Below are 22,942 nucleotides of genomic sequence, written 5' to 3' on the forward strand. Positions count from 1 at the left end.
AATTGTGGCAGTATACAATCTAAGCAATTGAGGATTATGGGTCTTGCTCAAGGGCCCAACAGTGGCAACCTGGCCGTGGTGGGTCTTGGACCAGCAACCTTTTAATTACAGCTGTAGGGCTTTCAACTGGCACCAAGAAATGGGAGAGTATTATTCCAGTACTCGCATCACTGCACTGGCTACCAGTAAAATACAGAATTGAGTTCAATGTTTTATTATTTTTTTTAAAGCCTTGCATGGCCTGGCACCATGCTATATCTCTGACTTACTCCGCCACTATTCCACCTCACGATCCCTCTGATCTTCGAACCAGTTGCTTTTAACAGTTCCACGCTCGCGGATGAGGTGGCCATAGCTGCCCCGTGACTCTGGAACAGTCTCCCAACTTTGATTGTATGTTTAGTGATCTGTTTGTATTGCCATCATGTCTGGTTTGATTTGATTGTTTTATGCTTTATGTTTTAAGTTGATTTTTTGTGCAGCACTTTGGCTGACACTGGTTGTCTTTTAAATGTGCTATATAAATAAAGGTGACTTGACTTGACTAGTCCAGTACCTAGTCAAGTCAAGCTACAACTGCCCTGTAATAGAATTCTACTGGTGCAACAAGTCATTTTGAGAAATTGCTTCTTTCCTAAACATTTCACAATCAGACGCAAGTGGTGTTAAAGTGGCAGCAATTAGAAACAACAGAAACTCAGCCATAAAGTGGTAGACCACATAAAGTTACAGAGCAAGGCGCAGAGCGACCAAAGCTTACCAAAGCTTTGCTGACTGCTCTCAGTTCCAAACATCACCTGACATGAACATCAGCACACAAAAAATGTGCATCTAGAGCTTCATGGCACGGGTTTCCATGGCTAAGCATGGCAAAGGTTTACAGGATGAAAAGAGCCATATCAGACAACAAAGGCCTTACTGGGTTCTAAGAGGGTTGGTCATTATGCAACGCAAGACTGAGAGACAGGATCAGACATGCTTGTATAAATAAGATTTAACAATGCACAAAAACCAAAACCAACTTAAAAAAGAGTCCATAAACTAGAAGAAACAGGATATGCTAAACTAGAATATAACAAACAACCCCAGCACAAAGACCAGCAGATACAAACTAGCAATAAACCTTAATGACCAACAAAGGAAGATGGAAAACAAGGGGTATAAATACACATGACAAGCATGTCAGAAATGGGAAACAGCTGAAACTAATAATTAAAAAGACTAGTCAGAGGGATGGGGTGGAGACAGAAGGGGCATGTAACCAAAACAAAAACACTGAGTCCATGTTTATAATACAGAGAGGGACTGGATTGTACCAAAAGCATGTTGATAGATATCAAAACTATTAACAGGAGAGAGTGGGGTAGGATTCCCCTGTATCTTGACAGCCATGTACTTTTATTGTCATGTGACCATGCATTTTGGAAATGCCCATAATTTCTGCCAGACTGTGAAAAGGAGAAGCTCATGGGAGGGGTGGGTAAGCACCAATTTACTTTAAAAATGTCTTTGTCAAAGTTAGCATCAAATGTCAATTTTAGCATCATGTGTAATCACTGCTAAATCATCATGCACATTGGTGATTTGCCAATGTATAAAACCCTTTTTATCCTTTAAGATTGTGGCAAAGTGAGCCAAATGCTGTGGGGTAAATTGAGCCAGAGGTTTTCTCACCACCCATGGTGTCTGACAGGCCAATCCCTGAGTTGCAGTCTGCTGTTGCAGATTATCCACCCATGCCTTCAGCCTCCACCTCCACATGCTTCACCAAGTGGTATAGATTTGCACCCCAGTAAACCTGGATTTGTGTCTCCTAATGAAATTCTGTCCCTACCGAAAAGTCAGCCGCCAAGGGTACAAACAAAGGTGCATGAAGACAAGAATCCTAACCAGACACCTGAAAAGGGAAGTGACATTAAAGCTAAAGTGCAAAGAAAACTGAATAGTAAACAAACCAGGAGGAATTTCAGAGTGTACATCAGCTCTGAGAAAATAGATCTTCCCATCCCATCTGATGACGTTTGAGACCTCTAAGAATGATGGAAGTGATCCAGACGTCTCAGATTTCTCAGCTTGTTACAAAAAAGCTACATTGCTACTAACAGTTACTTTGGCATGGTTGAGAGCGTAGAGGGCAATGAAGTGAGTGCAATTAAGTTCCTCAGGGGAATCTTGGGGCATAATGGTAATCAGAATCCCACCTTAGCATTCAAGATAAATGATGAGGGTTCTCCTGTGGAGTGATGTGCTTGTTGGAGAAAAGAGGTTAGCAAATAAATAATTAATTATATAATTGATTGCTAATAATCGGTTACGGGGCACCACTGGCAATTTTAAGGGAAACCAGTCTCTAGTGTCCCTTACCCCCAGAGAGGTTGTAAAGGAAGTTATCACTTAATATGAAAGAACAGAGTTGTTCTGAGCTGTGGCTTTTGAGGTCATAAATGGTAAATGACATAGGTGCAGGATGCTTGTGAGTGTGGGGAAAGAAGCTTGAGGTTCTCTTTGGGGTTGTAAAATCCTAAGATTAAGCAGACCATAGGCATGAGGGATCCTTCGAACAACTCAGCGTTTTACTGCAATGTTAATGAATGGAATGTTAAATAGTTATTTGGTTTTTCATCGTAAATACATTACGCATGTGTTCATTTGGGCAGCAGTTTTGTTTCAAGAATGCACACAATTAAATATATCAAAATACAAACTTAATTTGGTTGGTTTAAAGTGGCTTTAAGAAAAGAATTATTGGGCGCTCAGTTGGTGCAGCGGGAAAAAACATGCTAGCACACCAGAGCTGACATCTCAAACTTATCTGTTCGAAACTCAGCTCTGCTATTTGGCAGGCTGGGCGCCTGCATGAACAACAATTGTCTGTTTTTCAAGGGGGTGCCGGATGGGACCTTATAACTGATGCAGTTACGACCTCTGCTGGTTGATTGATGGTGCCTGCACAGAGTTGAGGGATAATGAGGATCAGGATGTGTCTCGCCATACACAAAGCTGATCCACATATGAACTTGTCTTGTGCAGGTGAAAAGATGCAGTCGGCTACTACACACGTTTCGACACGGAGGGGGTGTGTGTTAGTCACGGCTCTCCTTAGTCAAAATGGAGGTCAACATCAGTAGAGGAAGCGTAATGTAATAGGGTGATTGGATATGCATATGGGAAATGCAAAAAAAAATATTTTTTTTTAATAATAATAACAATAATAATAAAGATAAAAAAAAAGAATTGTGCCTTTGTATAAGGGACATTCATTATTAAATTAGTTTTTAAAAAAGGTAAATTAACTTAAATTAACTGAAAATTATACAATTTACCAGCAGGTGGTGCAACCTATAGACTGACTCAGATCAACTTACCCCTAACATGGGGCAAATTGAGCCACAGGAACTCCTGTTTTTATAAGAAGACACATTTTTAGAACTTTTGGTCATACACAATTCTGATCATTTAAATAAGTAAGATGCTTTTATTTTCCCTTATCTTGAGGACCACATACGTAAAAATGGCATATCTTACACCACTTTCCCATACTTTACATAGGCTATTTATTTTATCAGGGCACTGTATTGGAAGTGCACACTAAACTGAGGCAGGACAGAACCTTCCCATGTGTGTCAGTAGGATGCTATGCCAACAGCTTAGTGACTATTCACACTAAACAGACGTGAATCTCTTAATTGGAAAACGTAATCTAAGATTAAACCACCTCGTAAACTGAGCGACTGAGACAGACAGACTGAATAAACCGTTCCCACACTTACCTCAATCCATCTTTCCATCTTTTACATAAATCCCAAAGTAATCACACTGGCAAATCTCCAGTGAACGAGTTTCCACTATTAAGATCCTCTCAAAGAATGTCCCATTTCCACATGGAGGGAATCTTCCAGCTCTATTTTAAAGGACTTAGTGTTCATTTCCTTACGGAGAATACCACTTTTGCGTGCTTTGAACACAGTGTGTGTGGTCAGGGCTTCAATTACATCCAAAATAAAATGTGATTCATAATAGGTAAAAGCAATTTCATCGAGTTAAAATACTTTAAACCCTTTATCTGTCCACCTAGAGTCCTGTTTGCCTAATTGGGGTGTCTTGACTCCCAAATGATGACAGTGCATCAAAAATGTAATAATAATATGTAGGTTTAATTGATCTTAAAACAACATTAAATGTTAGCATGTCTATTCTATAGGCTTCTGATGCATGCAGTGTAGTTTACTAAATAGCTAAATCTCACTCACTCTCGCTCCCAGCTTTTCAATGGGCACAAGGCACAGAGTAACACCCTGGATGGGGCGCCAGTCTATCGCAGAGCAGATACACATACACACACCCATTCACCTACAGGGCAATTCAGTGTCTCCATTTAATCCGACTGCATGTTTTTTGGACTGTGGGAGGAAACCGGAGCTCCCAGAGGAAACCCACACAGACACGGGGAGAACATGCAAACTCCGCACAGAAAGGACCCGGACCGCCCCGCCCCGCCTGGGGATCAAACCCAGGACCTTCTTGCTGTGAGGCGACAGTGCTACCCACCAAACCATAGCTAAATCTGACATTATTAATTTTTTTTTAAATTTCTTAAACATGTTTATTCATGCACTCTGATCAAACAGCTAATCTGTCAAGTAATATTTATTTTATACAGTGGATTAAAAAAAAAAAATCTGTAATGGTGTCAGTCCCTCCCTGTTTCTGAGTCCTTGGTTTATAATCCTCATCTGTTACCCTGTGTGCCAATTATTAATCTGTGTATTTAGTACCTCATTGAGTTCAGTGTTCCAGGTTGGTCATTGCTATTTGCCAGTTGTGCTTTTAAGGATTCTTTAGTTGTATGGTGTGTGAGTGGTTCTTGTTTAAATATTAGCATTAGTGATCAGCATAAAGCTTAGCATCCATGGTTTCTTTTTGTTTAGAAATTAGATTGGTTTAAGGATTGTATCTATGCTTTTGCCATTGAAAAGAGAGATCAGCATTTAATTATTTAATTGTATAATTAATAGCTAAAACTACGGGGCACCACTGGTATTTTTAAGGAGAAATTACCGGGAAAACCGAATTCATAACATATCAGTCACTTACTGTTGGAGTAAGTATGTAAAGTCGAGTATTGTCTCACCCAGGTAATCAAACTCACAGTGCCAAATTTTGAATCGTTATAATGTTATTACACTAACAAAACATAACACATACACTGACAGTTAATAAGTAAATGGCATAACTAAGTGGTAACGATAGAAGTATAAATCTGTAGGTGAACTATAACTTGAAAATAACATATGATCATCTAGAGTGGATTAAATGGTGGGTAGAACCAGGAGGTTTAGAGCCTGATTGAAGCGTATGCTATTGATTAATAGTGGAAGCGAATAAAAGATATAGAGACCAACACTTCACTGCGAGCACATGATAGCGTGTACCTGTATACACTGGAGGTTTATTCCAACTGGTCCCAGTCTCTGATGTCTCCAGAGGGGTTGTAAACAAAGTTAAGATAACACATGAGGTGAAAGAGCCGGGTTCCGAGCTGTGACACAAATGGCTTTTGGAGGCCTTAAATGTAGGTGCAGAGTGCTTGTAAATGTGGGGGAATGTGTTTGAGGTTCCATTTCAAAATCAAAATCAAATCACTTTATTGTCACGTCACATTAACACAGGTGTGGAAGGTGAGTGAAATGCTTAGGTGCATAGTCCCTCACAGTTGCAATACACATTAATTACAAAAAATATACAGATTAACATAAAAACTAGCACCATTTGTTCAATATATACAGATATAATACAGGAATCTTTATGTGCAGATGTACAAAATTATGAAAAGTGAATGAATATAAATATATATAATAGAATTGGAATAAAAGTCCGAGATGTACAGTTATTGTGCAAGATATGAATTACACATGGTAAAGTGCAGAGTGCAGAATGGGTTGTATGGGGGTAGGTTTGGGGGTGTATGGTGGGGGAGATCACTGTATTGATTATGAGAGGTGTGCTTGTCCATTGCTGTTCAGCAGTCTGATGGCTCGGGGGAAGAAGCTGTCTCGGAACCGGCTGGTTCTGGTCCTGATGCTCCTGTACCTCTTGCCGCTCGGCAGCTGTAAAAACAGGCAGTGGCTTGGGTGGGTGGAGTCCTTTATAATCCTCCTGGTCTTCCTCAGGCAGCGGCTGGTGTAAAGAGCTTGGAGATTTGGCAGTTGAACCCTGGTGATATGCTGGGCTGTCCATACGACCCTCTGCAGGGCTTTTTGTTCCAGAGCAGTGCAGCTCCCGTACCAGGTGGTGATGCAGCCTGTCAGTACACTTTCCACAGTGCATGTGTAAAATGTCCTGAGGATACGGGTACTCATGCCAAACCTCTTGAGCCATCTGAGGAAAAAGAGGCATTGTTGGGCCTTCTTCACCACCCGTGTGGTGTGTTTTGTCCATGTGAGATCCTCAGTGATGTGGACCCCGAGGAACCTGAAGCTGCTGACCCTCTCCACCGTGGCTCCATTGATGGTGATGGGGGCGTGCGCTGTCTCCTGCTTCCTGAAGTCCACAATCAGCTCCTTGGTCTTGTTGACGTTCAGATAGAGGTTATTTTCCTGGCACCAGTGTGTCAAGAAGCTGACCTCCTCTCTGTAGGCTGTCTCATCGTTGTTGGAGATCAGACCTATGATCATCGTGTCATCTGCAAATTTGATGATGACGTTGGAGCTGTGACTAGCAGTGCAGTCATGTGTGTACAGGCAGTAGAGCAGGGGACTCAGAACGTAGCCCTGGGGAGCTCCGGTGTTGAGGGTCTGTGAGGAGGAGGTGATGCGGAGCTTAATGTCCAGTCTTGAAGGTACAATGGTGTTGAAAGCTGAGCTGTAGTCTACAAACAGCATTCTCACATATGTGTCCTTCTTGTCCAGGTGAGATAGAGCAGTGTGTAGTGTCAGGACTATAGCATCATCAGTGGACCTGTTCTGTCTGTAAGCGAACTGTAGAAGGTCCAGGGTTTCAGGCAGTGATGTGCAGATGAAGTCTCTGACCAGCCTCTCGAAGCACTTGCTTATGATAGAGGTTAAAGCAACTGGGCGCCAGTCATTTAAGTATGAAGCAGTAGCAGTCTTTGGAATGGGGACAATGGTGGGGTCGTACAAATTTTGAAGATAAACCGAAGGCTACAGGGTGAAATGGACCTGTTCCTTGTTTTTCAGTGGTTAGGATTTAGTGTTCGCATTAGTGGTTTATCATAGGGTTTGGTTTAGTTCTGCATGTTTGCATGGTGGGTAGCACGGTCACCTCACAGCAAAAAGGGCCTGGGTTTGATTCCCAGGTGGAGTGGTCTGGGTCCTCTCTGTGTGGAGATTGGATATTCTTCCCATGTCTGTGTGGGTTTTCTCTGGGAGCTCTGGCTTCCTCCGAAGTCCAAAGACATGCAGTCAGGTAAACTGGAGATACTAAAACAGCTTTAACAGACACTTTTATCCAAAGTGATTTACAGTTGTGACAGTATACAATCTAAGCAATTATAAATTAAGGGCCTTGTTCAAGGGCCCAACAGTGGAAACCTAGCAGAGGTGAGGCTTAAACCGGCAACTTTCTGACTACTGGAGCAGTACCTTAACCACTAGGCTAGTGTTAAGGTGTGAATGTGATTGTACGTCTGTCCTGCGATGGACTGGCGCTCTATCCAGGGTGTTTGTGTGCCTGAGAGCTGGGATAAGCTCCACAACCCCAATAATAAGTTGCTTAAAAAGTGAGTATGTAGCATTTATTATCTTTTATTCTTAGTGTTCTATGTTGTGGTGTTTATTCCTGTAATATTCCTCATGTACGTGGATTTCTCTTGTTTTCAAGTTCTTAGTTAGTCCACCTGTTTTGTATATTGCTGTTTTGTCTAACGGATGATCAGTATGTCTTACTGCGTTTTCTCTTAGTCTTGTGTTACGAATTCAGACTACTTGACCTTTTGTGCTCTCCAAGTTGTGGCCATGTGCATTCTGTTTGCAACATGGACTCCAAGTGAATTCTTGATACAATAGATTTCATTGTTGACAGTTTTAAAAGGCGCACAAGTTGATAACTGCCATAAAGTCCAAGAAACTGTTTTTAAATATCCATATTATAAATCAGGGTTATAAATCAATGCATTGAATGTTGCCAAGGCTCAATAATTGTGAAATGGAATAAGCTTGGCACAGTTGAGCATTTAGGAAGTCCTGTGCAGAGATTGGAGAGCCTGTTGGAAGTACAATTATCTCTGCAGCACTCCATAAATCAGGCCTTTATAGCACAGTGGTTATGTTTGTGGATCAAAGTACAGCACTAAATCAGAAAGTTGGGACAGTAAGAAACATGCAAACAAAATAAAAACACAGTGTTTCTTACATTTTACTTTGACTTGTATTTTATGGCAGACAGTACGAACCCAAGATATTTCATGTTTTCATTTCATTTGTTTATATGGGCCATTGAGGACAAGTGTTTCAGGTGTTATTTTGTCCCATTCTTCCTGCAAACACGTCTTAAGGTTTGCAACAGTACAAGTTGTTGCATTTTACATTTCAAAATTCTTCACACATACTTCATTGGGGACAGGTCAGGACTGCAGACAGGCCAGTCCAGTATCCATATCCTCTTTTTCCAAAGCCATGCTTTTGTAATGTGTGCAGCATGTGGTTTCCATTGTCTTGTTGACTTACTATGCTGGAAAAGATGTCGACTGCATCAATGCTGCCATCACAAAAGTGTAAATTACCTTTGCTGTGGGCACTTACACAAACCCCATACCATGACAGACCCTGGCTGCTGATAACAGTCTGGATGATCGTTATAGTCTTCGGGCTTCACCTCATGGGTGTCCATTTTTTCCAAAAAAGACCTGGAATGCTCATTCATCCGACCACAATACGTTTCCACTGTGTGATGGTCCATCCCAGATGCCTTCAAGCCCAGAGAACTCGACACCACTTCTTGACATGGCTAACTTAAGGCTTCCTTTGTGCACAGTAAAGTTTTCAGTGGCATTAGTGAATGTAACTCTCTATTGTAGCTCTTAATGAAATATTTTTTTAAAGTAATCCCTTACCCATGGGGTTTATATATTTTTCTCCTTAAATGATTATATACTTACCTGGCAGGGGCAAGACCATGATCAAGAAGGTGGTTTACCCAGGGCAAAGCTCAGCCATTGCACTCCAGTTGTATTGACCACTGCGAATTCCCCAAATGTGGGTATCTCGGCTGCATAATTTCTGATAGTGGGGGACTGCGTTCCCGCTCTCCCCTGATAAATAGGACAGTGGTAGCCTAGTGGGTAGAGCTTTGGGTTAACAATCGAAAGATTAAGAGTTTGAATCCTGTCTCTGCCATGCTGCCACTGTTGGGCCCTTGAGCAAGGCCCTTAACCCTGCCTGCTCCAGAGGTGCCGCAAAATAGCGGACCCTGCGCTCTGACCCCAGTTTCCAAACAAGCTGCGATATGTGAAGAAAGACTTTTGTTGTACTGTACACCTCTATGCGTATATATGATGAATAATTGCATTCTATTCTATTCTATATTTTTCCAGAAAGCACACAAACTCAGACTAGGGTGACCATTCACCTTTCACCACATCAATGACCCAAAGCATATAGCCAAAAAGCACTAGTGTGGCTTTGGGCAAGTCAATGTGCAGACCAGACTTAAACCCCATCAAATATCACTGAATTTATATACACCGATCAGCTATAACATTAAAACCACCTTCTTGTTTCTACACTCACTGTCCATGTTATCAGCTCCACTTACCATATAGAATCACTTTGTAGTTCTACACTTACTGACTGTAGTCCATCTATTTCTCTACATACTTTTTTAACCTGCTTTCACCCTGTTCTTCAATGTTTAGTGACCCCCACAGGACCACCACAAAGCAGGTATTATTTAGGTAGTGGATCATTTTTTTGGTTGGTGGACTATTCTCAGTCCATCAGTGACATTGAGGTGATTAAAAACTCCAGCAGCGCTGCTGGCTGTGTCTGATCCACCATATGACTGATCGGTGTATGCTTGGCACTTGAGAAGATCTAGGTGGGCAACGCTTGTAAATATGAATCCAAGAAGACCTGTAACTGTAATTGCAACTGCCATTATACCATGCAACATATATATATATATATATATATATATATATATATATATATATATATATATATATATATATATATATATATACAGTATATATACAGTATGTATATACTGTATATATATATAATTTTCAAGGATAAAAAATCAATAAAAACTAATTTACTTCAAATTTAATTTTAATTTACTCATGGCCACCAGGAGTCAGATCTATACATACAGTATATATATATACAGGGGTTGGACAAAATAACTGAAACACCTGGTTTTAGACCACAATAATTTATTAGTATGGTGTAGGGCCTCCTTTTGCGGCCAATACAGCGTCAATTCTTCTTGGAAATGACATATACATATCAGTGGTCAGAGGGATTTTAAGCCATTCTTCTTGCAGGATAGTGGCCAGGTCACTACGTGATGCTGGTGGAGGAAAACGTTTCCTGACTCGCTTCTCCAAAACACCCCAAAGTGGCTCAATAATATTTAGATCTGGTGACTGTGCAGGCCATGGGAGATGTTCAACTTCACTTTCATGTTCATCAAACCAATCTTTCACCAGTCTTGCTGTGTGTATTGGTGCATTGTCATCCTGATACACGGCACCGCCATTGGATGCACATGGTCCTCCAGAATGGTTCGGTAGTCCTTGGCAGTGACGCGCCCATCTAGCACAAGTATTGGGCCAAGGGAATGCCATGATATGGCAGCCCAAACCATCACTGATCCACCCCCATGCTTCACTCTGGGCATGCAACAGTCTGGTTGGTACGCTTCTTTGGGGCTTCTCCACACCGTAACTCTCCCGGATGTGGGGAAAACAGTAAAGGTGGACTCATCAGAGAACAATACATGTTTCACATTGTCCACAGCCCAAGATTTGCGCTCCTTGCACCATTGAAACCGACGTTTGGCATTGGCACGAGTGACCAAAGGTTTGGCTATAGCAGCTCGGCCGTGTATATCAACCCTGTGGAGCTCCCGACGGACAGTTCTGGTGGAAACAGGAGAGTTGAGGTGCACATTTAATTCTGCCGTGATTTGGGCAGCCGTGGTTTTATGTTTTTTGGATACAATCCGGGTTAGCACCCGAACATCCCTTTCAGACAGCTTCCTCTTGCGTCCACAGTTAATCCTGTTGGATGTGGTTTGTCCTTCTTGGTGGTATGCTGACATTACCCTGGATACCGTGGCTCTTGATACATCACAAAGACTTGCTGTCTTGGTCACAGATGCGCCAGCAAGACGTGCACCAACAATTTGTCCTCTTTTGAACTCTGGTATGTCACCCATAATGTTGTGTGCATTGCAATATTTTGAGCAAAACTGTGCTCTTACCCTGCTGATTGAACCTTCACACTCTGCTCTTACTGGTGCAATGTGCAATTAATTAAGATTGGCCACAAGACTGGTCCAATTTAGCCATGAAACCTCCCACACTAAAATGACAGGTGTTTCAGTTATTTTGTCCAACCCCTGTATATATATATATATATGTATAGATCTGACTCCTGGTGGCCATGAGGATAAGATTTCTCCAGAACATCCTGGTTTCTGTTTGGGTTCTCAGGCTTCCTAACGACTTGTTCATTGTCTTTTTAATTGTAACCAGTCATATTGCTGCTATATCCTCCTCATTCTCTTTTACTTTCAACTCTTTTAAGCATGATTGTCTTTTCCAATTCAGCATGAATGAAGTAAATTAGTTTTTATTGATTTTTTATCCTTGAAAATTTCTCACAACCTATTTTTTGTTTTAATTTCATTGTGAATGCAACAATATAGCAGCGATCATTTTAAACTCTCTTGTGTCTCTGCGTAGAAAGAATTCCTCGAGTTTTAAAATGATTCAAACAATCACTGAAACCACCGAACCATCTGAAGTACATTAATTTTAACGAGCAGTAACAGCTTAGCTTTTCAATGCAGGTTCACATTCCTCGCTGTTTCTTTCTGTCTCTCTTTGTTTAATTGGCTGGGTGAGTAAAATAAGTCTCTGCAGGCGTCTTTCAGTCTCACAGAGGACCTCAATTGCCACAATCAAGAGGCATCCTCACTAGCAATTGCACCCGGCATCTAGGAACGCAAATTACAGTCAGCAGAGCAAATGATTTAATTTGTGTTACAGAATGTTAATTACTATTCTGAAATTAAAGAATGAGGCAATGTCAGGGGGTCTGCAACAGAAGAAATTATTCGCCCTGTCTCTCTTATCAAGACGAGCAATTATACTCACCCAGCGTGGCATGAGAAAAAATAGTAAGGCAAATTATAAAATGAGGGAAAGTTAAAGAATTGTGAAAATGAAATGAATTGGTTTTGTGTTGTGCCTCTTTATAGATTTTTGGATACATATAAAATTAAATGGTGTTTTACACTAGCACTTTGTTCTAAAAACTTTTGTTCAACCAGTGTTTGAGGTTTGCTTTAAGTGAGGTAGGATCCAGCCACACTATGGTTGCATGTGTTCTGCTTTGGTGGCCGGACAAAAAAAACAATATGATTGACCAAAGATTATATTTTAAATGATGACACTTTATGTATGCTCCTGTCACAGTGGATCATTCGTCCACATCTTTGATTGGGCACAGTTTTTAGTCTGGATGCCCTTCCTGACACAACCGTCCTGTTTACCCGGGCTTGGGACCTTCACTAAGGGTGCACTGATGTGTGTCCTCCCAATGGCTAGGTTCATGTAACACCATGTGTCTTCTGTATTTGTGAGCCCAGCCTGGGATTCAAACCCCAGAGTGTTTTAAAGTGGAATCGCCAAATATGTGATTTAGAATAGTTTTTATTTTAGCTTAAATGATGACACTTTATGTCTGCTCCCATTAAGGGTCACCACAGTGGATCATTCGTCCACATTTTTGATTGGGCACAGTTTTAAACTGGATGTCGTTCCTGACACAATGCTACTGTTTACCCAGGCTTGGGACCGGCACTAAGAGTGCACTGATATGTGTCCTCCCTATGGCTGGGTTTATGTAACACCATGTGCCTTCTGTATTTGTGAGCCCAGCCTGGGATTCAAACCCCAGAGTGTTTTAAAGTGGAAACGCCAAATATGTGATTTAGAATAGTTTTTATTTTAGCTTAAATGATGACACTTTTTGTCTGCTCCCGTTAAGGGTCACCACAGTGGATCATTCGTCCACATTTCTGATTTGGCACAGTTTTTACACTGGATGTCCTTCCTAACACAACCCTCCTGTTTACCTGGGCAGGGACCTGCACTAAGGGTGCACTGATGTGTGTCCTCTCAATGGCTGGGTTTATGTAACACCATGTGCCTTCTGTATTTGTGAGCCCATGTAATTTACAGTCTGAGCTCTGGAACTTCTCAATGCTTGTCTAAAGTCTGAATCTACCATGAAATAAAGTGTTTTTTTTTTGTTATATATGCATTTTTCCCAATTTAGTGTAGTCAATTTGTCTTCTGCTGCTGGGGGATCCCTGATTGCAGTTGAGGTGGGTATACTGCTGCTCACACCTCTTCTGACCCGTGTGCAGCCCTTAGCAGAACCCTTTTTCACCTATGCACTCTGCACAGGCGCCTCTCTATCTGCCAATCAGGGTCCTTACACAGCGTTTGAAGACCCCACCCACATAGTCCGGATCATCCCGCCTTAGCAGAACCGTGTCTGCTGCAGGCACTGCCAATTATGCCCACTTGATGGCGACAGGTGGCAATGCAGAGTTTTGAACCGAGATGTTCATAATCTCAGCGCTGGTGTGCTAGCAGAATATCCCGCTTCGCCACCTGGGTGCCAGAACAAAGCTTAGTGTTAAACATTTATTTATTTTTGTGTGTATGTATGTATATATAATTGTATGTATGTATGGGGCTTTAACATGGTGGAATATGAGAGCATTAACAGAAGAAAAAGTTAAAAAAAATTGCCTGGCTGTTTTACAACAATGATAAACAATAATAAGGCCTGATGGTTTCCACCAGATGGCTGTGAATATTTTTATGGATTATTCACTGTACTCAACAGCTGGTGGCAGTCGTAAAAAAAAATTAAATAAATAAATAAAATAAAATAAATTTAAAAAATGAATTAATAAATAATAATAACAATAATAATATTGCTTTCCCAAACATAAATGATAAAAGTTGGAACTATAACACCATAATACTATTTTCCAAGATAGTAGGGTCAAGTATTCATTAGTAACAGAAACAGAAGGAGTTGTAAGCTGTATGTAAGGAGCTAATAATTGTTAGAGCTTTTTACAGCTGATACATGCTGTTAAATCTAATAAACCCGACCGCCCAGGTGGAGCAGCGGTAAAAAAAAACACACATCTCGAATACATCGTATCGAGCCTCAGCTCTGCCTGCCGGCTAAGGCTGAGTGGCCACATGAGCAACGATTGGCCTGTTGTTCAAATATGGGCGAGACTAAGCCGGATGGGGTCTCTCTCCCATGACTGGTGCAATTACAACCTCTGCTGGCTGATTGATGGCGCCTGCACAGAGATGAGAAGAGAGTGCTCTCAGGGTGTGTCTCTTCATACTCAACGCTGAGCTGCACTCGTCAAAGTGCAGGTGATAAGATGCATACGGCAAGTTGCCCACGTGTCGGAGGGGGTGTGGGTTAGCTTTGTTCTCCTTAATCAGAGCAGGAATCGGCATTGGTGGAGAGGAAGCATGATGCAATCGGGCAATTGGACGCGCTAAAAAGGGAGAAAATGCATAAAGATGTAACCTTCCTCCTTTAAAGAGATGTACATAAAAAATAATCTGAGAGGTTCCCTGTACTTCTTATACTGTGTTATGTTTTAAAAATAAACACTCCTTCACAGAAAACAATGGCATGAACAAAAAACTGTAATAAGGCATTGAAAACAAGACAGTAAAGACAAATATCATATATCCACAATAAACCAAATATTTACAAATAACTTCTTCCCCAGATGATGCAAAATAAGTCCAATAAAAAATTGACCAAAGAAGACTTTGAAAGGTCCAAAGCTTATACGCCTTACCGGAAGTCCACTTCAACTGAATCAGAGTTATTCCATATAATGCAGTCTATATCCATACCCTTAGTTACTCCTTATTAAAGTTGAATGTCCTTTTTCAAAATCCAGCAGTTAATAAAGGGTAGTTGATTCCAAATAAACTCCTTTTCTACAAAGGTAGGAATGTTCATGCATTAGTTATGAAAAAATACAAGGGAAATTAGCATATAGCATTAGCAGTGAAAAAATACAAAGGAAATTAGCATATAGCATTAGCAATGTAAAAATACAAAGCAAATTAGCATATAGCATTAGCAATGTAAATATACAAAGAAAATTAGCATTTAGCATATACCTTCCATAATGTTTCCAAAAAGAGAAATTATACCAAGAATAATTATAATCAAAATATAATTTGCAATACTCACATCTAGGCATAAAACATCAAAGTTTCCTAGGAAAGGAGTCTTTAAATCTTCAAAAAGATCAGAAAAACAAAGCAGCACACTGCGTAGCAAACCGCAATAAAATATATATAATATATCCTAATAAATCCACCAGAGCTGACCTCTCAAACTTGTGAGTTCAAATTAAATTACTGTTTAAATTATTTTTTGTCTACCACTTACATTGTTATAGAGGCAAAACAAACTTCTTAAAGCTTTAGACATGAGCTTAATATTAAAACTTTAAAACATTATCGATTAAAATGTCCCACAAACAAAAAAAAGCTAGATTATCTCTTTTGTTTATTTGACTATTTATTATCCCATTTTCTCTGCAATTTGTCAGTGTTTACGATTTGTGAGGCGCTTTACATTTGACAGAATGGCAAAATAATTACGCTGTGACAGGACACCCCGCGGAACATCATCATCATCATTTCTCCAAATGCTGGAAATCGCTTTCAGATTTAAAAGTGGCATTACTTTTTACATTTTTGGTGGAAAGTGAAGCATTTAATAAAATGAGCACTATACGGCCTGTCTTACTGCTGGCTCCAGCATGTCTTTTTTTTTTTAAGAAGACAGCGAACAGACATGACACACTGACAAAGAAAAAAAAAACTGTCTTTACTCTGCTTGACTTTTTCTTTGAATGTCTGCACATCTGATGCCAAGCTGACTTTGAATATAAAGTGAAATAATAAAAAGCCTGTTTCACAGAAACACCGTTCCAGCCTTTATTTATTTATTAAATTTTTTACAGATGACAGTTTGAGTGCTTACTAAATTGAAGCAAGAGTTAGTGACAGCAAATGAAAGGACTTTAGGTTTCTTATGAAACCTCTGTCATTAATTATAACTAAGTGACACACACATATAAGGTCAATTTTGTATCTCCAATTAACCTGACTGCATGTCTTTGGACTGGAGAACATGCAAACTCCACACAGAAAGGACACGGATTGATCTGCCTGGGAATAAAACCCAGGACCTTCTTGTTGTAAGGCGACGGTGCTACCCAAGCGAGCCATCGTCCACTGTTCAAATAACAGCAAGATATAAATAATTACATTTACTAAGTCAGTGAATGCGTGAGTAAGTGAGTAACATTACTGGGTAAATAATGTTTGTCATTTGCTACAATTCCTACTTCATTTTGCCATTAATATACAATATTCTCAGTGTGTGTGTGTGTGTGTGTGTGTGTGTGTGTGTGTGTGTGTGTGTGTGTGTGTGTGTGTGTGTGTGTGAGTTTTTTGTCCCCCTGCATAATCTCAGATTGCCAGAATAATGTGTGTATTATTTAATGTAGCATACAAATATAAAATATAAAAACTTGCTTATGATTTCACACCACCTTGGGGCAAAATCTGTCAGTCCAGCCAGTGAGTTAGTAGTTAAATGAGTTAGTGAGTGAGAGTCACTGTGTTAGTGAGTTAATCAGTGAGTGAATGAATCTGTAAGTCAGTGAATTACTAAATTAGTATGTGAATGAGGCAGACAGTCAGTGTGTGTGAATGGGTGAGTCTAGAATGCCATTTGATGAATGTGTGCCCTGTCCAGTGTGTAATCCTGTTTGTGATGTCAGGAAAAAGCAGATACTGAAGCTAAATGATCAGTAGCATTTTAGTGGCAATTCATAGACATATAAACAGATAGATAGATAGACAGACGGAGAGATAGATAGAAAAAACCTGACAATAAAATACAAATGTATACATAATAACTTAAAGTACTTCTTATAACTGAAGTACTAATTTATGTTATCTATGTAACATTACTGGGTAAATAATATTTGCTACAATTCCTACTTGTTTTGTGCCATTAACTTACAATTGTCTCTGTGTGTGTGTGTGTGTTTAGTTCCTCTGCATAATCTCAGATTGTGTTAAAAGATGTGTGTATTATTTAATGTAACATTTAAATATAAAGACATGCATATAGTGAAAAATCCATCAGTCCAGCCAGTGACTGATGGATGGATAGATGGATGGGTGAAACCTGACACTAAAATGCAAAAATATTCATAATAACCTGAAGTACTTCTTTTGGAAGTACTGATTTATGTAATGTAGTAACATTACAGGGTAATTAATGTTTTTTATTTGCTACAATTTCGATTTGTTTGTGCCATTAATATACAATACTCTCAGTGTGTGTGTGTGTGTGTGTGTGTGTGTGTGTGTGTGTGTGCTTTGTCCCCCTGCATAATCTCAGATTGCAATAATGATTATGTGTTAAAAGATGTGTGTATTATTTAATGTAACATTTAAATATAACGACTTGCAAAAGGGGCAAAATTCATCAGACAGTCAGTGTGTGTGAATGGGTGAGTTTAGAATGTCCTGTGATAAATCTGTGCCCTGTCCAGTGTGTAATCCTGTTTGCAATGTCAGGAAAAAAGCAGATACTGAAGCTAAATCTGTATTTAACATCTGTGGCATTTTAGTTGCAATTCATAGACACATACAGACAGACAGACAGACAGACAGACAGACAGACAGATAAATAGGTAGGTAGGTAGGTAGGTAGGTAGGTAGGTAGGTAGGTAGGTAGGTAGGTAGGTAGGTAGGTAGGTAGGTAGATAGAACCTGACAAAATACAAATGTATTCATAATAACTGATTTATATAATGCAGTAACATCACTGGGTAAATAATGATTGTGTTATTTGCAACAATTCCTACTTGTTTTGTGCCATTAATATACAATATTCCCAAATGTGTGTGTGTGTGTGTGTTTTGTCTCTCTGCATAATCTTCAGATTGTCATTTCATTTCTCTGCAACAGACAAGAATGATTATGCATTAATAGATGTGTGTATTATTTAATGTAACATTTAAATATAAAGACTCACATATGATTTTACACCACCCTGGGGCAACATCCATCACTTGATTAACATAGTGAGCAGTCAAACCTAATGAATTATTAAACCTTATTTGAAATTTCATTAAATAATCATTAATATCCATCAGTCATGTGGGCGGAGCTTCGAGAATAAGTATCTCTAAGTTATTTCACCATAATATTATCTATCTGAAATCATTATGCTAAATTTAGAACAGACATAAATAATCAGATCAGGTTGTGAGCAAAATACAGGGTGAGATATATCAAAAAAGTAAATATAAAGCTTATCTTCATTTAAATCCTTTATCTTGTTAACAGTTTACTCATTTCTTTTAATTTTTATATATTTGAATATTCATTTAATTTTAATGTTTCACCTTTGCTTTATTCTGGTCAGAGGTGCGGCAGGTTCAGCCTGTCTGAAAATCACTGGGTGCAATGCAGTAACCCAATCGGATCATTGGTCATTCCCCTTTGTACACACAGTCTATATATACAGTATATATATTGACTCCCAAGTGGAGCAGGCAGGGTCCTTTCTATATTGAGTTTGCATGTTCTCCAGTGTCTCCCTGAGTCCCCCTAAACACTGTGTCTGAATGTGTGTATGTGTGTTTGCCCTTCGATGGACTGGCAACCTGTCCGGGGTGATTCCTGTCTCTTGCCCATTGAATTGGATCCACCGCAATCCTGAATAGGATAAATCAGTGGTAAAACAGACAATAAATGAATGAATGTATAAATAACATGACCAAATTACAATGTACACCTGACTGAGTCATTTGTTTAACTTTAGTAAGTGCTTATTCCTGAACTAAGCCACTGGGTCCAGAATTTATACCAAAAATAATTGGTGTTCGCCACACTCCTTCACACTCAAAGGCAATTTGTCATAAATCTTGCCATCTTATTATGTAAAGAAAATGAGAAGTATGTTTGAAAAACATTCACAATCCGTGAGCTTTGAGAGCTAATTTTTGGAAACCAAGGATATATAAAAGTTCCCATTTTTTATAGACCTTTTATTTATTTCCACTTGGTTGTTTGTTTGTTTGTTTATTAGGATTTTAACGTCATGTTTTACACTTTGGTTACATTAATGTTTTACATTTTGGTTACATTAGTTCATCAGTTCACAAGGTTATATTGAACACAGTCATGGACAATTTTGTATCTCCAATTCACCGCACTTGCACGTCTTTGGACTGTGGGAGGAAACCGGAGCTCCCGGAGGAAACCCACACAGACATGGGGAGAACATGCAAACTCCACACAGAAAGGACCCAGACCACCCCACCTGGGGATCGAACCCAGGACCTTCTTGCTGTGAGGCGACAGTGCTACCCACTTAGCCACCGTGCCGCCCTCCACTTGGTTGTAGAGTTGTAGTGAGTCAGACACCACTTGGAATAAATGGGTGCTAGGTAAAACAGTGTATCAGACACATAGACACATTTACTTACTCACAACTAGGGCCAGTTAAGATAGCCAATCCACCTACTATATGTTTTAAGAAAATGAGTAGAGAACCCAGAGAAAAAAGACGTGGACAATGAGAAAACAAGCAAACCTCTTTGCAGGCAAACCCCTAATAAACAGTTCCAAGCATATATCAGTTAACTTCCGGCATTATACATTTGAGACTTGTAGTGTTTTCACTGCTTAAGAGTCCAACTGTTGTGTGCATTACACCAGTTCATTTTCTGTAGCCTGAACACCTTGGTATACAACTCTTGGGCTAATTTTGATTCTGTGTACACACTGGAACTTGGTGGTTAGTGTTGTAGTATTTTAGAGATATTGAATATTAAGAATATTGATTTTATGTGCAATTTTCTTAAGCTTGGATTGTTTACCACTTTTTAACTGTACTGTTGTTGCTCCTACCACTATTTACTTTACAATTCCAGACATTTAGGTCTCCATGATGCAAATCACTGACATTGTTAGTCATTTCCAGTCTTTGTCTATGAAGATTCTATGGCTCTTAACTGAATTTAATGTTTTTTATAATCCTTAAAGTTCAAAGATACTCCAGTGGCCTGCACTGAGCCCCAACCTTAGCCCCACTGAACAGCTTTGGAATGAACTGAAACTGAAATTGGGGCTTTAATGACCTTGTGAGAGGCCTTCTCAGAAAAGTGACTGTAAAGTGCTGAAAAGAGGTCACTCTTTTAAAACCATTTGTATTTATATTGGGTGTGTCCAAATACGTTTGGTTATATAATGTATCTGAGGAGTTAACAAAAATGGATTTAATAGATTATTGGATTGGATCTTGGTTATACAGCATTTGTATTCTGTAGTGACCATACTCTTAGTTTCCTTTTTTTTTCTGAGGCTGTGTGGTGTGGACAGCCATGGGGAAGCCCAGACTGAAAATCTAACACTCAAACAGGAGATCAGACCACCTAGTCCCTGGTTGTTATAAAAAAACAAAAGAAATAGCCCAAAGCCAAGCACTATTCCATAGACACTCTCATAGTACGGTTTATGTACAAGTTAGACTGCAAAAATTGAGGGGAATAAACTGTAAAAAGCAAAATTCACTACCTGCACTTAAAGTACCAACTAAAGTCAGTTAAAATTAGGTAAGAAATTTAAAAATAAATAAATAAAGTAACTAAACATTTGATTTGAAGGTGTAACAAATGCCTAGGACGTGACAAGAGGGGGTGGACCCACATACAGAGATGTTTAACAAAATTTAATAATAACAAAACACAAAACAAGACAAACACATGACCTATGCTAAATGCTAAGCTAACCGCTATTGCTAATCTAAACATTCATGAAACCTGACCCTAAACGATCCTGGATCCTAAACTAAGAACACTAAGACTAAACAAGACTAACACTAAAAAAGAGCATGAGCATTCAAACACCATGACTATTAGTCCTTAAATACACTGAGTATAGAACCTTATGAGGTTCAGCTGTGCATCATCAGCTTCACTGACCAATCATAGCGAAGGAGTGTCAACTAGGAACCCTAAACGTGCTCCCAGAGAGAGGGCCGTGGCACATAAACATGGCTAGGAGCTCCGGGAGCACAGAGAGGCTGCATTCGTGACAGAAGGCTGGGGCAAAATGTGTAATTAGGATTGGTAGTCAGTATTTACACATTTTTCCAGGTCTAAAGCAAAAAAGCTTGTTATTTCACTGAGATTTGACAAGTTGTCATTAAGTGGAGCTGTCAGAACTACATTTAGAAAATAAGTCAATGTGTGTTAATCACAGGCTTAGAGCATTAAATATATCATTAAAAGGTAAAGAGATTTTAGCTACATTTAGCTACTTTTTTATTTGATATACCGTCAGTGCACATATACACTTCAATAGTTATACAGATCTTGTGGCACGGTGGCTCGGTGGGTGGCACTGTCGCCTCACAGCAAGAAGGTCCTGGATTCGATCTCCAGGTGGGGTGGTCTGGGTCCTTTCTGTTTGGAGTTTGCATGTTCTCCCCGTGTCTGCATGGGTTTTCTCCCCCCACAGTCCAAAAACATGCAGTCAGGTTAATTGGAGACACTTAATTGCCCTATAGGTGAATAATTGTGTGTGTGTGTATGTGTGACTGCCCTGCGATGGACTGGCCAGGTTGTTACTGTGTGCCTTGCGCCTATTGAAAAGCTGAAATAGGCTTCAGCCTCCCATCAACCCTGATTGGATAAGCGGATAAAAAAGTGAGTGACATTACTCTTAATAGCCAATAAAGGTCTCAAGCTGGTACCCGGTGGCACAGAAGGATATTTTGCTGAACTCTACAAGTTTTAATCTCAGCTCTGCTAGGCGCTGCCTAGATGCACAATTGGCAGTGAGGCGCCTGTACGGATATCAGTGTGTGATTCTCCATAAGCAAGACTGGCCTCATGAGCAAATTAAAAGGGGTCGGTGGATGTACGCTTCAGATAGAGCATGTGTGCCATCCTTCCCTGGATGTGATCAGGGTCCCCAAACAGCAGAAGACGTGTTGTTTCCCCACTTCGAGGAAGGAATGTGGTCAGAAAAAAATCTTGAATGATGGTGATCGGCGATCACTTAAACGTTTGGTGAAATCAAATGGTAGAAAAACTACAGTAGAACTCAGGGATACGTTTAATAGTGAAAGTAAGAGCATTTCCACATATATACAGGTCCTTCTCAAAAAATTAGCATATTGTGATAAAGTTCATTATTTTCCATAATGTAATGATAAAAATTAAACTTTCATATATTTTAGATTCATTGCACACCAACTGAAATATTTCAGGTCTTTTATTGTTTTAATACTGATGATTTTGGCATACAGCTCATGAAAACCCAAAATCTCAAAAAATTAGCATATCATGAAAAGGTTCTCTAAACGAGCTATTAACCTAATCATCTGAATCAACGAATTAACTCTAAACACCTGCAAAAGATTCCTGAGGCTTTTAAAAACTCCCAGCCTGGTTCATTACTCAAAACTGCAATCATGGGTAAGACTGCCGACCTGACTGCTGTCCAGAAGGCCATCATTGACACCCTCAAGCAAGAGGGTAAGACACAGAAAGAAATTTCTGAATGAATAGGCTGTTCCCAGAGTGC

The 22,942-nt window shown here is 39.7% G+C and overlaps 1 protein-coding gene and 1 non-coding gene across 3 annotated transcripts in view; both read left to right on the forward strand.

Annotated features, from left to right (window-relative positions):
- Positions 1-22,942, forward strand: part of nrxn2b (neurexin 2b) — an 810,738-nt gene that overhangs the window by 207,323 nt on the left and 580,473 nt on the right. The window lies entirely within an intron of this gene.
- LOC134327179 (U1 spliceosomal RNA) lies at positions 9,108-9,271 on the forward strand. Its single transcript, XR_010014689.1, has one exon. It is a non-coding gene; the product is annotated as a U1 spliceosomal RNA (small nuclear RNA).

This window comes from Trichomycterus rosablanca, chromosome 14 (genome assembly GCF_030014385.1).
Source record: "Trichomycterus rosablanca isolate fTriRos1 chromosome 14, fTriRos1.hap1, whole genome shotgun sequence".
In the NCBI taxonomy this organism is placed as follows: Eukaryota; Metazoa; Chordata; class Actinopteri; order Siluriformes; family Trichomycteridae; genus Trichomycterus; species Trichomycterus rosablanca.